The sequence below is a fragment of the Schistocerca gregaria genome, chromosome X, assembly GCF_023897955.1.
Source record: "Schistocerca gregaria isolate iqSchGreg1 chromosome X, iqSchGreg1.2, whole genome shotgun sequence".
Classification (NCBI taxonomy): Eukaryota; Metazoa; Arthropoda; class Insecta; order Orthoptera; family Acrididae; genus Schistocerca; species Schistocerca gregaria.
In genome coordinates this window covers 777,248,362-777,267,194 of record NC_064931.1, presented here as the reverse complement: position 1 = coordinate 777,267,194, position 18,833 = coordinate 777,248,362, and the positions used below count along the sequence as shown (strand labels likewise).

Sequence of the window (18,833 nt, the reverse complement as noted above, 5' to 3'; positions counted from 1 at the left end):
CGATGGGGAGGTTCCCTTGTCAGTAAAATAATAAATCCAGGCATGTTTAACTAGACCGTATACCTGCTTTTGTATGAACAGTTTCCTATGAATTGGTCATCTATGCATGAGGTATTTTCTCCAGAGCAACTATCAACTTTAGCATCACCGAAGCTCTGTAAACTAATTAAAACTAATTTCAATTGTTAAGGTTAAGGGAACTCTGCTAGTTTCTATATGAACTGCTGGAGAAGGGAAAATACTTAGGTCTAATCAACAAACTTTAATTAATTAATTGTGTGTTTGGCGTGGTCGCCGTTAAGAAGAACGTATAATGAAGAAACCATCGTGGTACCAGAGATGCTCACTTCCTACATTCTATTTTCACGTCTACTACAAAAAAATCTTAGTATTTCAGATTTTTGCTAACCACCTCGACGATACAATGACGTAACCTCTTGAATGGAAGACACTGCATTATTATTAAGATGTTTTATACATGTAATCAGAAATCAGACGTAAGACTTATGAGATAAGATAGCTACCTCGGTTACAGTTAAAGACATATTACACAACGATACAATATCGAGCGACCTTCCTTGAATTATCACACGGCGACCTTGTGAAAGATAAGCGAATGCAACTTACGCGAACCTCACAGTAAAACAGCAGGAAAGAACTAAAACACGTAGTATGTAAAGCAGATAGTGTGTGTGTGTGTGTGTGTGTGTGTGTGTGTGTGTGTGTGTGTGTCAGTTTGACACTGACGCACATCGAGGATAAAGTGCTTTCAACAAACCAAGTTGGAACGGTTGTTTAGACCACTGAAATCTTGTATTTATGAAGCGCGCGCGTTTCATACCCGCACCCGTCTTTACTTAAGTAACGAAGCCACAGTCTATGTCTTTCCAATCCATTTAACTGAATTTCAGCTCCGTTTATGATGGACTCGACCCCAGCGGGCGTTGAACTCAAATCCTGATAGCTTTGCAATTGGTTGGTTCACTTTTCGACTTGGCTGAAAAGATGAGGTGATAATTGTCACTGCAGCTCTGCAAGTGGAAAGCGGTCGGCGCATTTCCTCTGCAATGCACACACTGTTCTGTAACTGTAAAAAGTCTGAAAATTTACATGGAGAATTCTGTCCTTCCGACCACCAAGCACAATTTCACAGATTCCGGTTAAAGCAAATTAGCTAGTCTACATTTACATTATCTGATCAAAAACATTCCGACACTACTATTTAATGTGGAACTACACGTAAAGAGAGGCGGACCTGTCAGTATAGAATGGAGCGAGGAGTATCGTGTGGACAGCAAAGAAGCTTAACGGTAGAATGGGCGTCGGGGGAGCTCCGTGACTTGGAGCGTGGTCTTATTGGATATCAACTGAGAAACAAATCCATGAGTGTGATGGGCAAACATCTATTAGGCGCACTACGAACGTAATAGTGTGGACATGTTGGGAATGTCGGTCTCACGGGAAGAGTGCAAGGGTAAGTTGCTGCAGGCACACTATCCTCTGTACCATCGGTGGCTCAGATGGACACAGCGTCTGCCATGTAAGCAGGAGAACCCGGGTTCGGGTCCCGGTCGGGGCACCAATTTTCAACATGTCCCCAATGATGTATATCAACGCCTGTTTGCAGCTCGGGTGTCGATTTAATTATCATCTATACTCACGAGAGACAGCCCCATCGGAGCCACCAAAGTGGACTGTCGGTGACGTGATTGTGAACTGGAAACGCTAACTAACAACCACAGATAAATCAAGACCAGGCAGGCCTCGTGCATTGGCGGGCAGGGACAGACTCTGTGGCAATCCCATGGAAAGGTTCGGGTTTGGCTAATGCCTGGAGGACATCGCCTGCCACCGGGCGTAGTGTCTACAGTGACGTGCGGAGGATTTGGGGAGTTTTTCGTTGTTAAGGTGTCATCCTCTTATTGCGATTAAGAAAACGTTAAATGCGTAACGATATGAACACATTCTACAGTATTGTGTACTGCGTACAGTGGAGTAACAGTTAAGGGACGATGAATACATGAGCGTGACAATGAACCGTGTCATAATGCAGCCTCTTCAAGCAATGGTTTGTAGACATTAACATTCCTGAAATGGATTGCCCTGCCTAGAGCCCTGACAACCCAGTGGACCACCTTTGGGATGAGGCAGAATGTTCCACTTCGCTGCAGACCACAGCGTCCAACGTCACTACCTTCTGTGGTTTCGGCTCTTGATGGGATAGACAGCGCTGCCATTCCACCACGTACACGTAACCATATTAATATCCACGAAGAGATGTCCGGATGCTTTTGATCATATAACGTTTTCTTTTTGTGTCATTGGACAGTGAGTGGTTGAGTGTACTATCAGTAGCGTCTATTTTCTGTCCTATTACATTGGTGTAATCAGCAAGGGAAAAATGACTCTACATGGCTCTGCGCGGTCTCTTCTCACATTAAAAAAAAGAAAGTGCTCTGAGCACTATGGGACTTAATATTGTTACAGTTTCGCATCGACTATACCGACCTGTTTTAGCCTATCAGTTTATATCTAAATTTGTTATCTGCTGTTGTTCCTATTAACTAACCAATCTTTGGTCTTGAGGAATGCTCTAGAATCGGTCGAAGTAGCGCCTCGTATACGATTTACTTTACAAATGCACTGTAGTCTGACCAGCACGTTTCCAACCAGCATGTCTCATTTGATTTTGTTGCTTCTCATTTTACGTTTTCATCCAGTTCAGACATTTAAAAAGAGATAAAGTGCTCTAAATATTCGCCTCGAATCATGTAACCAAATACTATCTAGTTCATTATCTTTGCTATAGTTGGTATCTTGCATGTTCTGAGAACTGTCATTCTTTATCCTTAAGTATATTTTTTGTCCAAGGATTTCTGAATTTGCTTCTAATCGGTCGACGAAAACACGTTTCTGTGGACAGACAACTAACTGATGCTGAATATCTCATAAAATCGTCTATATATGTTGAGAACGCTAGTAGTTTTATTACGCTTCTCCGGGCATCGAGGCGTTCCCTTGGTTTCTGTTAAACATTCACCGTTTAGTATAACGTCTTTCACCCGATCAAACATTTATAGAGTCACCGAATATCCGAAAACTTAACTGGAGTAGTAGTAATGGATCGAATTGGGGAGGAAAGAAATTTATGCCACCACTTCAATAAAAGGAATTTTAGAGGACAAATCCTAAGACATCAAAGGATAGTCAGTCTGGTAATGGAGGGAAGTGAGATGGCAAGTGGGGAGGTAAAAATTTTAGGCGGAGACCAAAGATGGACTACAGAAAGAGCGCTGAAGTGGATGCAGGATGTGGTTGTTCTGTATAGGTTAAGGGGCTTGCACAGGATCAACGGATACGGAGAGCTGCACCGAACCAGTCATTTGAATGAAGGCTGCAAACATCTTCATGTAATCTAATCTTGGTTATTAGTCGATGATGTGACACAGTAAATAACACCGTTCTGATATGTTGGAAGGCGTATACACTGATAAGTTAAAACATTATGAACACTGCAGACCGCGATGCTGCATGCCGCCTTATGGCGTTGCGGGCACGTGACGTGGTAACGGATGTACGCATATGTAAGCAGAGCACCCTATTGAAGACATGGACTGCAAACGGTGACATCCATTGTAAGTGACTTCGAGAATGGCAGATTATTGTAGGCGGAGCGTGTGACGAGTATCGTGAAAACGGCGACGCTGGTCACGTGCTACTGTCTTGAGTATTTACGGAAAGAGGTAGAAGAGTGGAATTACCACTAGGCGCTAAATGGTTGGACGTCCACGACTCATCACAGAACGTGGTTTTCGGAGGCTTGTCTGCTCTGTGAAGTAGAATAGATGGTGATCTGTGGTATCTCTGCTGAAAGAGCGAGATGCTGGTGCACACACAAGTGTTTCAGAGCACACCGTTCATCGAACATTGTTAAACATGGATCTCTGCAGCAAAAAAATGGCTCTGAGCGTAGCGGTGGCAGACTGAAGCGCCTAGAACCGCTCGTCCACACCGGCCGGCGATCTGTGCAGCAATCCACCCTTGTGTGTTCACTTGTTTACCCAACGACATCGTCAACTACGATTGCAGTGGGCACGGGACCATCACGATTCGACCGTCGATCAATGGAAACCTGTCGGCTTTTCGGGTGAATCACAGTTCTGCTACATTTGGTCGATGGTGAACTGTGGGTCGAAACGTGCAGAGCGGCACCGGCGCAGGCTGGTGGGAGCAGTATAATGTTGTGGAAGGCATTCTCCTGCGCTTGCCTGTGACCTGTGGTAGTAATCAAAGACGGGCTGACAGCTGCGAACTATCTGCATCCCTTCCACGTCTTCCTCGACGGCGATATCTGTCAGCAGCATAGATGTCCTTGTGTCAGAGGCAGAACAGTGCTGCAGTGGCTTGAGGAGCATTGTAGTCAACTCAAGTTGATGTCTCGACAAAATTCGACTGCTGTAAATCGTATGGAACCCAACTGGTCGCTATCGGGCGCCATCGCCGCATATTCAAATCAGCGGCCCGTTGTTTACGCGAATTACACGACATGTGCGTAGACATCTAATGCCACATGCCTGCAAAAACCTACCAACAAACTATCGGATCCCTGATACGAAGAATCAGTGATTTATTTCGTTCGAAAGACGGACAAACTATTAACAGGTGGTCATAATGTTTTGGCTCATCAGAGTATCTATCTCGCGGCGGTTAATATACTCTAAACTCGGCATAAGCCAACAGTTCACACTGTGCTAAGAAGTAGAAGCACTTATGTTTATAATGAAGTTTTGGATAAACGCTTTATAACGAAAAGTTGCTATAATACTCAATGCAGAGGCCGAAGCGTGCTTGCCAAGCTAAGACTGAAGTCGTGCGGAAACAAAATCTGTTTAAATACAGCGCTGATTTACTTTGACGATTCTCACAAGCGACAGTTTTCGCGCATTCATCGGCGGCCATGTAACGTGAAGATACCGGCTGACGCTATGCGCTACCACACGCGCGTTGTCAGCAGGTGACGGAAGCACTAACGCCAGCGGCCTTTCTCACTCCACAACCGAGCCCACTCCTCTGCTCTTCTGTTCTTCGAGATTCACTACCACTTGCAGCTTTTATCTGAAACAATGAGACTTCGTAACACACTGCCACGTGAACTACGTGCCCTAAGTTTCTATTCACTGATCATTAGCTACTACACCCAGTGGTTATACATAATTAGACGATCTGGAAAGAAAAATTTCACCCAAGTTGGACACGAATACATGCTCTTTTGCATTTATCTTAGACGCATTCTGAGCGAGCTAAAAATCCGTCCGTGCAGCACGCTAACTCACGACAAGCCCTCTAAAGCCCACGTTCGTACGCCAATGCATCGGGTATCAAGTCGTTGAAACATAACATGGTTTCCTGCTCCTTGAGTTGATATTAACCATTGTCTGCTGAATTAGATTCGCCTAAATGAAAAGAATTGATCGAATAACTGAAAACTCAACGACATCAAATGATCTTTTATTCCTACATACCCTGTGTGAGAACGTCACATGACGAAATCCCAATACAGTGAACAAACCGGTCACGATTAATCAAACGTTTGCCAGTTTATGACTCCCAACACGGATTTCCTGTTTTTTGTAAGTTGTCATCGTAACGTTAGAAGTTAACTGAGCACATCTCCAGGCCTGACTGCAACAGCTTTCATTAGATTTGATGTGTTTTGTTCCATAAATACAGTGCGAAGATTCTGTCACGAATACACGTCGTGAAACAAGAATATAATATTTACAAAAAAAGTGTTGATGTACCTTCCACAGATCCCAAGTGAAATGGTCTTCGTGGGTGTGGAATAACTAAGATTCTTGAAGATACTTTAATGCTAGAGGCAAAAACAATTTTTCACAAAACATGGAATGTACAACACACAAAGGTACATATGATAATTCTTTGTCTGTTGCAGCCAGGATTTGTCGTAAGTGGCTCACTTACTGCCACCAAGTCTACAAGTGCCAGCAGTCCATGAATGGAAGAGACGTATGCAGTCTACTAGGAACAATTATTTGTGAGGGAAGTGCAGTAACTTTCTATCCATTCAGTAATTGAGGCGTTAACATGGGGAAGGGAGTAAGTCATGAAAAGCAAATTTGACAGGAGAAGGTTTTCAAGAAAACCTAAAAAGTGAGCTTTACACTCCCGCACTCACAACCCACCGATCATGATTTTTAACAGGTTGTTCATGACACTCCGCTACCACTGTACAACACTTTGCGACTACACGGAAATTTCCCCCCCCCCCCCCCCCCCCCCAGTCGACATTTTTTGGTCTTTCTTGGCTAGGCTACCATTCACTCAGACTATAAATTTTTTTGTTGAGTGTGTATTCAAGAACAATTTTTGTTTTAATTTCTTTTGCCACGAGGAAAATTCTTAGTTAATTTCACGCTCTTTTCTGCTGTGTTACGTAACAAATGTTTTCAGGAGGCGTTGAAGTCCTAGTGACGGGCTGACTCTTTTCACTTTTTAAACGCGAGCCTCAGGAAGAGTGAAATTTAGGGCTTTGTGTTCCGTCAACGAATAGAGCTTTCGAAACTGCGCAAGTTCACATAGGCTAAGGATGGGAAATAAGTAATTCTTGTTCTTTTCAAAGCAAGCAAAGATTTTTTTTCTGAGAAGCAGAGAGGTTAAAGCTTTATCCCGCTGTTGCTATCAACGGTATTAGATAACGTAAGCTCCGATTGGACAAGAATATTGATGTGGCGTTGTTTAATAAACAGTCAACCGATCGCCTCAGGTATTACACTAACAATCGTAGAACACTGAGAATACACATTTGCGTAGCCGGACAGATATCTGAGATATGATGCTCCCGAAAGACCAGTACGTTAACCACAGTGTCACGTGACTCAGGATGTTTACTCTAGGAACAATGTAAAGAAATGTATACAGCTACTGTTAAAACGAAGCAGGGATTGGAAGAAAGAGTTTAACGAAGAAGTCATTAGAGATGGAGCAATGTATGGGATAAGACGACTATGGGTGAAGGATTATCCTTATTGAGGATAAAGTACGATTTCGTCTGACTTAATTGACATCACGGAGAACAAATCGGATTTCCTAACGGGGTATTGAACCTTATTTTTCACAGTTAGGATACCGATACTATTTCCACTGAATCCACTGGCACGGAAGTTAAAGTAGAAGCCATCGTCTCTAGCCTGTATTTCATGTTACACAAACATGTCTATCATTAAATATGCAAATCTTACATCTAGCCAAAATCGTATTTGCTAGTAAATGAAGGTATGAAAAGCCCAGTTTTTTAAAAGTCACCCGTGTTTTTCTGCGGGAAAGCGCTGCATTTGTCAGCAGACGATGTCACTGTAGTGTGTAAAAGATGTTGCTGTTCCAATCGCGCATTGAAGTCCCTATACTAACCACGAATGTATCATTACTTTTTCATTCTTCTAGATTACATAAATGGGTTCTTCGCGTGTAACGTGATCTACGTCCTGTCAGATATAGCCTAGTATGATTCTAACAGCCATTAACGGAACATTGTACCTCAATATTAATTTTTAAACAGCGTAAAATTCTTAGTGCGCTTCACAAAAACTACATGGACAGCGCATGTTGGGCCACAGAACAAGCAGAAAAAATGCCGCAAACAGTAAATTTTATACGCCTGAGCAACATGCGACGAAGAGCGTATTGCGCAGACGAAACATATAGCCAAATAATGCAAAGGAAGAAAGGAAGGATAAATGTTTTGCATTTATCATTTCAGCCTCTAACACAGGCCGTTAAAGACTAAAGGGATATCTACCGGCCGCCGTCTCATCCTTCCTTTGTGACGTCCTGCCGATGCGGTATGGAGGGCCATTTGGTCAGCACACTGCTTTGCTGGCCGTTTTGCAGATTTTTCAGAGAGTGGAGCCGCTACTACTCGGTCAAGTAGCTCCTCAGTTTGCATCATGAGGCTGAGTGCACTCCGTACAGTCCAACCACCAAGCAAAAATACTTGGCATTTCCGGGAATCGAACCCCGATCCTCTTGTAAGTAGGCTGTTTAGGTTTTTATATTGGTAACGCCACGTAGCGCTCTGTATGAAAATCACTGGCTGTGCTATGTGCAGTCTGTGGCTCGTTTGCATTGTTGTCTGTCATTGTAGTGTTGGGCAGCTGGATAAGCGCGTAGCGTTGGGCAGTTGGAGGTGAGCCGCCAGCAGTGGTGAATGTGGGGAGAGAGATTGCGGAGTTTTGAAATTTTTAAGACTGCATGTCATGAACTGCTATATATATATATATATATATATATATATATATATATATATATATATATATATATATATGACTATTATACATTGTTTGTTCTCTATTAAAATCTTTCATTCGCTAACTATGCCTATCAGTAGTTAGTGCCTTCCGTAGATTGAATCTTTTATTTAGCTGGCAGTAGTGGCGCTAGGTGTATTGCAGTAGTTCGAGTAACGAAGATTTTTGGTGAGGTAAGTGATTTGTGCAAGGTCAGGGCCATTCTTTTGTAGGGATTTTTGAAAGTCAGATTGCGTTGCGCTAAAAATATTGTGTGTCAGTTTAAGCACAGTCTTGAATAATTTTTCTAAGGTGACGTTTCATTGTGCACAGCAGCCATCTACGCTAACCACTCAGCTATGGAGGCTGACACCTCGCGGTAAAACGTGGAATTAAATCTGATACCAGGATTACAAAGGCAATAGCCGATTCCCTTCATTACATCAAGCGGTGTCCTAACCACAGAGCAATGTAAGTTGGTCGAGAATACAAGAGTCATGTATCAGAGATACCAAAGGTACTAGTGGGGATACGGACTCTTCTACAGGAAATACAGGCTGTATCAATACTCTGTCACTTTACTATGAGCAGCGTCTCAATGATAGTTCTAGGCGTGCTGTACAGCGGATAATGGCATCAAGGAGAGCCACAAAGTTTGAGGTGTTGTCTTCCACTGACACCGAAACTGAGCCAGTAAAATTAACGTCACCTGTTGGGAACTGCAAAGATTCTCGTGTAAAAAAACACAGAAGAGCAGGGTGTGTTAATAGTCGGGAGTTCAAACGTATTCCGAATAATGGTACCCTTTAGCGCAGGGATTCCCGAACGTCCCCTGTGACGGAACATTGAGAAATTCTTTGATGAAACACCTTGTTTATTTTGAAGGTTAATAAAATTTTAAAAAAATTTAAGCTGTTTTACTCAGTGATTACTTCACTTTTAGATCCTAACAATTTTTAAAAATTAGCATCGTCAAAATGCTGAAAAAGCCGCCATGTTATCAACAGTATTTCGCGGAACGTTCATTCACTTACTGTGCAACAAAGTTTTAGGGAAATGGCAGCAAGTGATGGTATGGAACACGACGGGCAGTCAATGCGCGTGCATGGGGGCCTCATTCAAGATTTTTAATATGCTATTCTGGCAGCCACCGAGGGAACAGAGTTTAACTACAAATTGGGCACACGTTGGGACGAACGATGCCTGCCGTCTGGGATCAGAGATTATACTTGGATTATTGCAGTGACTGGCAGAAGTTGCGACGATGTTCTCAACCTGCAGCATTGGCTTCAGTAAAGACTGTGGTCCCACGTTCTAAGCCGAGTGATAAGATTGGAGCAGAGAGTGCGAAGGATTTGTGCAAGCTACGCTGTGACTTCCTAGACTTGGGCCATAGATTTTGGAACTGTAAGGTCCCAACGAAATGAGTAAGATGTGCACTAAACATCAGAGGCTGCTGTCCAGGTAGCTGGGTGTATGGGGATACACATAAGGTTATTTTAGATTAGGTTATTCTCCATCAAGTTCAGATAAAATTATCTTTTGTAGATCCAGGAGTATCAGTGTAAGGTACAAAGAAATTTACCCCAAAGGCGAGAATACTATTAACCAATGGATAACTGTCGAAGCATTCGCAACCGAGTACCAGAGTTTGAAACTGTCCTAAAACGCAGTGAACCTCACGCATTATTAGGTACAGAAAGATTGTTATAGTCAAAGTTGAAAACAGTGAGCTTTCTGGGAAAAATTTAAGCGTATATCGAAAGGATACGTTAATGGGACAGAGACGGTTTACATGGTGCAGTAGACAAGAAGCTCAAATCGAACAAGATAGAAATTGAAGCCGCACGCGAGATTGTTTGGGCAAGACTCATCTGGGGTGGGTATAGAACTGTAACTATCCTATCGACTACCAGACTCATCTCGCGATGTCACCGAACTTTAAAGAAAACCTCAGATTGCTAACAGTGACTACCCAAATCGCACTATAATCGTCGGAGGACACTTATCATCCAACAATAAATTGTAGTTATTACAGTTGTTAGTAGTGGGCGTGACAAGCCATCTTGTGAAACATTACTACATGCCTTATCTTGAAAACTACCTACAACACATGATTTCGAACCCCACTTATGATGAAAACATCGAAACTGATATCAGTGACCATGAGACAGTTATAGCAACAATGATTACCAAAGTACAAAGGCCAGTTAAAACAAGCCGAAATATATTTTCAATATACTAGGTAAAGAAGCAGTAGTGTCATACTTCAATGGGCAACTTGACACTTAGATCAGTACAGGAGCATGTAGAGGAACTATGGTTTAAAGTTTGAAAGGAAAGTTGACCATGCACGGGAGAGATGTGCAACCAGTAGAACAGATCGGAGGAACGTTCCACGGTATACAGCCACTGTAAAGGAACACACTACTGCGTAATAGGTGTAACCATGGACTATAAATAGAGATGCTGAATGAAAAGCGTTTGGCAGTGAAGAGATACGTGAACCCTTCAGTAACTCCCAAAGCAGACTATTTTCTGAAGGTCTTTCACATAATCCAAAGAAATTTTGGTCGTATGCGAAGACTGTTAGTGGCACCAAAATTAGTGTAGAATCACTCACCGACGAGAGAAGGCACCGAAATACAGGGAAACAGATTGAAAGCAGAAATGTTTAACTCAACTGTCAAATGTTCCTTTACAAAGAATTTTAATTCTCATACTACTGGAAAGATGAGTACAGTAGGTATTAGAGAAGTGGCGTTGAGAAACCGCTGAAATCATTAGAATTGAATAAAGCTCCAGGAGCTGCTGTAATCCCTATCAGATACTACACTGAATTTGCCGCTCGGTCTCCCTTTTAACTGTTACCTCTCGTAGATCCCCAAACAACATGTGCTCAGTAGCTGGAATAAAACACAGGTAACGCCCGTCCACACGAAGGGGAGCAGAAGAGATCCACGAAAGTACCGTCTAACATTGTTATTTATTTTTTGCAGAGTCTTCTAATATATTTCTACCTCGAACAAGATGAAGTATCTCAAACAGAATGACCATGCCCAATAGCATAGATTCCGGAAACACCAATCATGTGAAACAGGACATACTGAAAGCCATGGATCAAAGCAAGCAGGTAAATACATTATTTCCGAAAAACATTTGACTCAGTACCACGTCTGCCCTTATTATACAAAATGTGATCGTATGGGGTATCAAGCGAAATTTGCGACTAAAATTTTGGTAGGGAGGACGCAACAAGTTATCTTCGATCGAGAGTCATCGACGGATTTAGAGGTAGCTCCGGGCGTTTCCAGGGAAGTGGGTTGGGACCGTTGCTGTTCATACTCTGTATTAATGACCTCGCCGAAAATATTAGTAGTCAAATATGGATAAGATTTTAAAATGGTGCACAAATTGCTGATCTTCACATCTGTCCCGTCAGCAGTCCCATATAACGACCAAAACTAATGAACTACAGGAGAGGGATTTCACATGTACAACGTAAAGGTACTCAGTGTTAAGAAATGAATGAGATCTGAGTCAACGACTGAAATGATCCTCCTGCGAAACCTTTGCACAGAATCAAGTGAACATTTAGAACACATCAAGATCATCATTCAAACGAATATGTGAGACACTTGTCTGTCTGCTGAACTGAAAAATATGGAAAATTAAAGCTTTTACTTACTGTATGGAAAGAGGCTGACACTTCTCGTGAACGGAAGTCGATCTCCTGAGAAAAAATAAAAGCAACTGTTAAGAAGTAAATATTTATACGAATTTTATTTCATGAGATGAGACTGTTACAAAAAAATTACAAACATTTCACAATACTGTTACACATAATTTAGTATCCCAGAACCACACTTATACTCTTAGGCTAGATATTCATGTGATGTTATTTATAACAATCTAACGGTCTTTCCTCTATTTAAAAGGGAAGAGATTAACGCCACACCAGTATCAAAAGGGATTAACAAAAGGAAGATTAGGGTTTAACACCCCGTCGACATCGAACTCATTAGAGACGGGCTGCTATCAAGATCATTGGAGTGTGTGCAATAGGAGGATTGGAAAGGGAGGGGCTAACTTTGACCTCTAATGCTACTGCGTTGAACATAGGATGGTAGAACTAATCCACCGTGGCTTTGTCAGTCCGAGATCCACAGAAACCCCACAGTGCAGCTGCCAATCATGTCAAGAAAAGAGGAAGAAAATTTTGTGTGTGTGTGTGTGTGTGTGTGTGTGTGTGTGTGTATTCTTAAGGGACCAAACTGCTGAGGTCATTGGTCCCTAGACTTACACACTACTTACACTAACTTTAACTTATGATAAGAACAACACACTCTCATGCGAGATGGTGGACTCAAACCTATGGTGGGAGTGGCCGGCGGTCAATAGTGGTAATCAAATAGGAGAGGAGAAGTCAGTTGATACGACACATCCTGATGAATCAAGCAATCATCAGTCTAGCATTGGAGGGCAGCGTGAGGGGGTACAAACTGTAAAGCGAGACCTAGGCATAAATTAGGCAAGCAGTTCGAGTGAATGTAGGTTGCTCTAGCTACACAGAGATGAAGAGGTTTACAGAAGGTAGATTACCTTAAACCATGCAGGGAAATCAAAACCTTTGTATAGGAAATAACTTACCATTGAAAGTTATTAAAGTAAAACAATACTGGATCAAGCCTACTCTGTCTTTCCACTACCAGAAGTCCAAAAGATTTAATTGACAATTCCTGCGTAACACAAGGAGATGTAATGTTTTGGAAGGAAAGTCGATCGAAAATAGTAAAGCTTTTAAGTTTCAATTGGATTCTAGGGTTAAGCTCTTACAAATTTTTGACCTCTACTGCAACAGCACAAATTATACGATTATTTTCCGTAACAACACAGGCTTTCCCATGAAGAATGTTCAGTATTCATGGATATGACAGGAATGAGCATTTGAAGCAGAAGTGACTAATAAACAGACTGTAAAATGCGTATTTTGAGAGCTAGGACAACTTTCTTATCTTCGACACCATGAAACAAATCTCTTCTACTAAGGAATTTACCAGAATTTTTGCTTCGAATGACAAGCTGTTATCTCCTTCAGTATAAACCATTCCTCCTGGTACGCCTATAAAACAAGCGAAAGTGTCATTTTCACTGCGTAGTTTCCTTAATATCGCCTGAGAATACAAGTTGTGTGGCTCAAAGTCTGGATGTCAGCCAATTGGAAGCCACTTCTGAGACTTTTGCGTGTCCCTAACGTACCCTAGTTCACCTATTGCGGAAAGAGAACCCGCACTTTAATGTGATGCTGCTCGTGGCAACTCCTCACACCGTGAAGAGGAAGGTTAGGTTAAAACGCAGACAGGAAATATCCGTGGTCCGACAGGGATTCGATTGCGCGACCCCTCTGTTTGCAGGCACTTGCTTCACCGTTAACCCACGAGGCCCGACAAATCGCACGAGGACTGCTTAGCAAAGTAAACGCGCAATTTCAAAATTAGAGTTTTCTTTTCAGAAACAGACGTAGCTATGCTCATTTACAGAGACTTTTACTTGGGGACAAATAACAGGAAACCCCATATTGTGAACGTGGGCACGCTAGACAATACACATCCGGGAATAGAGAACAGTATTACGTGTAATAGCCGAACCGCACGGCTGCAGTGTACTGTGTTTTGCCAATTATGCGGTACTCGCTGCGAATTTCTCTGTTCTGTTATGTACATTTGATTTCTTTCTGTTCTCGAAAAACTAGTTATCGATTCTGTCTGTCACTACTTTATGCCATTTTCGGAATCTTCCTACTAATAGGATGTACTCTACTGTGCGGCAGCACCTTCCGTTTAAAGCAACTGTACTGTAGTTTACCGGTAAGTAGAGATCAGAAAAAAGAAACCAGACAAGTGGCAGACGTTAAGTAACCGGCAGCTCGGCAAGCAGGACAATGAGCTGTCCAGCCGGTGAATGTAAGAGCCCGTCGGTCCGGATAGAGGGCAGTGCGTCGTGTCCTGTTCGAGATAACGGCCGACTGAAAGCAAAATCTCCGCTTGTGTGCTAGACGCTGACCGGTAGCCGACTATCATTTGAGACCGCGTCAGCGATTACCATCAAATGGCATGCGTCCTGTATGAAATAACAGTAGGGCTTTTCGTTAGCTGTTGATATTCTAAGTTGAATATTGTACACGTAATTATTAGAAGTCACGGTTTGGTGGATCCAGACCATTCCAATTGCGTGTGTTGCACAAACTGCGGAACACACTCCTGTTTTCACATCACGCAAAGGGTCTCAACGTCACTGATGCGAATGTTCCGAACTGTAAAATGTAGACTTGTTTGCGACTTCACATAACATAAAAAAGCAACCATGATCGTCAAAAAAGCATTTCAGAATTAAATTCATCACGCACAAACAGCAAAAGCCAGATCTATGGTTCGCAGGATATCGTGCGAGAAAACGGTAAGCCGAATTTCGAAAGAGCGAAGTTTTCTCAATTCTGGCTTATTTATGGACAGAAGCTTGCCTCGCTCAATGAACTGAGACTTACTGCTGGGTGAGATGTTTGCGAGAAACGCAAGTCAAGGATGGCGTCATTTCGAAAGAGTACTCGGTACAATGAAATTGGGATTTCACTCGGACCTGGCGACTTATTTGTTTTCAACTCCCTTAGATCCTTTAACGCCAGAGATGCCTATTTCTACGTCTTCCATAAGGAAGTCTATTCGTATGGCAGAGATTCGCCACTTAACACGAAAGAAATATTGGACCTCCTATCTGGCAATAGCTTACCATAACGTGTCGTAGCTTAGCTATTGGAAGTAATCTTTCACATGATCAAAAAATTCAGTTATCTTCCTGCAGCATGTTTTATCCTATTTTCTTACGTTAAGTGCACATAGTTACTCATTCTGATTAGTGAGCAGTCTTACAATAGGCCACATGTAGGTTGAGATGGCTAGTGTTACGTTCCATTTGTAAGGGACAAGAGTAATTTCTTTCCGGCTTCCCATAACTTTTACTATGATTTTTGAAACTCGATGAATGCGAAAAATGGCACGAGCCATCTCCTTCTCCGTTCTTGTCCTATCTAAGCTTGTGCCGGGTCCTTAGCCCCTCCTACCCATGTGTTGTACACAGTTGCAGCAACAAATACAAGCGAAGTAAAGACTCAAATACCTGAATTGCACCACCACCACCAATGTGTACCATGACAATGTTTGCCATCATATGCCTAGCATTCACACTTTATTGCCCTGTACATTGTTCGATTGTTCATAAGCACTGATAGACTTTTGCAGCCGCTTCATCTTATGACGTCTTCCCCATCGACCTAATTTTCCTTCCGTGATCAGCTGCGGTAGCTGGTAATTCTAATCAATCATTAGATGAGCCAAATAAACAGCATTTCTTCTTTTCACTATAACAACTCACTATCTTTTGTTTAATCGCTGCAGAACTTCATTTGTGACTTGTGCTGCTCATGTAATTTTGAGAAGACGACAGCAGATCCACATTTCAGATGCCTCTGTTTTCCATTGAGGCGGTTTTTCAACGTCTTACATTCGATTCCATTCAGCAGAACCAGCTGAATCGACGACTGAGATCCAGGTTGCAGTCATAGTTAAGAACCTGTTAAAATTTCATAAAGATATTTGGTAATTTATCATTTCCCATCTCCAGTCAACCGTGTACCAAGATACTTAAAAATTTTTTCCTCGTTACGTTGATAGGCTTCAATGACAGTACCGCATTTTTTGTACCTATGTCAGTTTTTACTATATTTACCCATAGCCTTAAGTAAACCACCTTCATAGTGCTTACCGTTTGCAATCAGTACATAATGTCTAGGATACCTATGACAATACTGACTCCATTGACTTTTACACCCACTTCACTGTTATAAAAAATACTGAATAGTAAAAATGCACCCTTATCAGACCAAGAATGATCCTTTTTGGATGATTCACCATTTGTCTGAGCAATTTGTTTCTAATTTAACTGTATGTGTGTGAGTTTTGATGATGACTTCGATTTTCTTGAGAATTTGAGTCATTTTATTACGTTCTACTCTATCAATTTTTTTTAACAAGCAATGAAATGGACATGAGTTTACACGCTTATCAGATCAACATTGTAGCACCATCTATTATAAATAATTTCGCGCTACGAATTTATGGAAGTAACGTACCTTGTCTTTATCAGTCCTGCCCACAGGGTTACTATACCAACGACAGCTTGTGTTTCATTGTCATCGTCATTTTGACGAAACTAATCTAGGTACCAGATGTAATAATAGAGTCAGATTATACTGAGGACTTGAACCTACTATTAATATTTTCGGCGCTGATGTAATCCAAAAATTTCAACAATTACCTGAAATAAGTTATTTCAACAGTATCACTAGCCTCCTACAAATTATACATGCGGCGTGACAAATCATTCTGGTGACGTTTGTCGGTCACCAGTTCGCTTTATCTCCATCCATGGGAAGTTTACTGTGTGGAATGGACACTTGTGAAGCGGCGTACGCAGGCTAGAAACTCTGCAAGTAATTGGTCCACTGCATTATACATCCTGTCAAGCTGTCTTCAATGCAAAGATTAGTTTTGACACCATAGCGTTTTATTAAGCACAGTCCTGTCTGACGTGGTCGCCCTTTCTTTCCTGCAATCCGGTATCCAAATCTGCCAGCCAGTTTTAGGGCAACTACGTTTCAAATCTCTACGAAACGTCTCATTCATGAAGCTTTGTTAAAGGCCCCAAGCTACGTCAACTACAAGAAAAATAAAATTAACTTCCGGGCTAAAAGGATGACCCGTAACCACCAAGGTACACCCGCTACTGAACAAGACGCTGAAGTGGTATTTCAAGGAGCTGTAGCTAGGAAGGGTAGAGTGTTTGCCAGTTTTTCTATGTACAGATTTATTTGAAGGTCAATCAACTGGTGATTGGTAGGACACTGAGAACTGCAGTTTGTTTACGAAAGAGACTGCTTACTGAACAACTGTACGATATATACAGCAATTTCCACTCAAATGCATGGTTCTCCTGTCAGGTTGGACGAGCAGGGGAAAATGATTGCCTGCGCAGAAAGACAAAACCGTACGGCCACAGGCTTCTCTCTCTCGCCAAACAGTAAAGGGAATGCCTAACAACCGGTTTCCAGAAGGAAACCTACGTATGTTCCTCAGACACCTGCGTATCACTTCTGGAAAGATCGCGAAGATGAAATGTCAACATTCGACTTCTCTTCTTACCAGTGCTAAGTCACTAAAGAACACCCTTACCGTGTTCCACATGCTCTGGCTCTTCATGACACACGGGGTCCCACTACGCAAGGAACTTCAATACTGTTGGCCAAGGAACTGTTAATCAGTGGACCAGCATCAGCTTTTTGCATTTCTATATTAGTGAACTATTTTAAGTTAAGCCAGCTTCGATACATCCCGCAAGACGAGGTGATAAAATCCGTAACTCTCACAGCTTATCACAGCCCTGTAGCTCTCCAACTATACTCAGCTAAATTTCAAAATTGATCAATGGAATGGAAAAACAGACAGCCGAGCTGGGTGGCCGTGCGGTCTAAGGCGCCTTACCACGGTGTGTGTGTGTGTGTGTGTGTGTGTGTGTGTGTGTGTGTGTGTGTGTGTGTGTGTGTGTGTGTGTGTTGTACTTAGTGTAAGTATGTTTCACTTAGATTAAGTAGTGTGTAAGCCTAGGGACCGATGACTGCAGCAGTTTGGTCCCATAGGAACTTAAACACAAATTTAAAAACAAAAGACCGCTAACAATATATTTTTAACGTCACTCTGGTTCTCGGAAAAGTCTTCAGCAATCACAGGAGCCAGAACAGAAAAAAGACAACAGCCAATAGGCGTAAAGGCCAGACCAGAACAACATAACCGAATCAAATCCTCAACCTTGAACGGAAACAATACATTTTATTCATACTTCTTACAGAAAGCTCCAATTTTAACTCTTCAGTCAGTTCCCCGAGCCATCACAAAGCCGTCATCTCATTGCCGATTGGCTATTGCTGCAGCAAAATCCGCACCCTTAAAATCATGTACACCTGTGCTAAAAGACTCCAGAAGTTTTTCCTGCGTCTAGGATCCTTATCTCATCAGTACCCTAGCTTCAGGCGCTCTTTCCTGCACACAGACCCTTTCATTAGTTCAGTCTTGTCTACCAGGCGCGGATCCAATTCAGAGTGAGGGGAGGGGGGGGGGGGGGGGAGAGAGGTTATTGGGGTGACCATCACCACAAAAACAAACAAATATTCATGATTACATTACAATATTTTATATACTATACTTTATTATTAAAGTCTTAGGCATCTGTGGCACAACGAAAGTAAGTGATATATACAGGGTGTTACAAAAAGGTACGGCCAAACTTTCAGGAAACATTCCTCACACGAAGAAAGAAATGTTATGTGGACATGTCCGGAAGCGCTTACTTTCCATGTTAGAGCTCATTTTATTACTTCTCTTCAAATCACTTTAATCATAGAATGGAAACACACAGCAACAG

General features: G+C 42.1%; 1 protein-coding gene across 1 annotated transcript in view; it reads right to left on the bottom strand.

Moving 5' to 3' along the window:
- LOC126299538 (uncharacterized) overlaps window positions 1–18,833 on the bottom strand; it is a 462,448-nt gene that overhangs the window by 352,044 nt on the left and 91,571 nt on the right. Inside the window, 1 exon segment of the mRNA XM_049991532.1 lies at window positions 11,992–12,036. The gene's annotated coding sequence lies outside the window, so the exon portion shown is untranslated.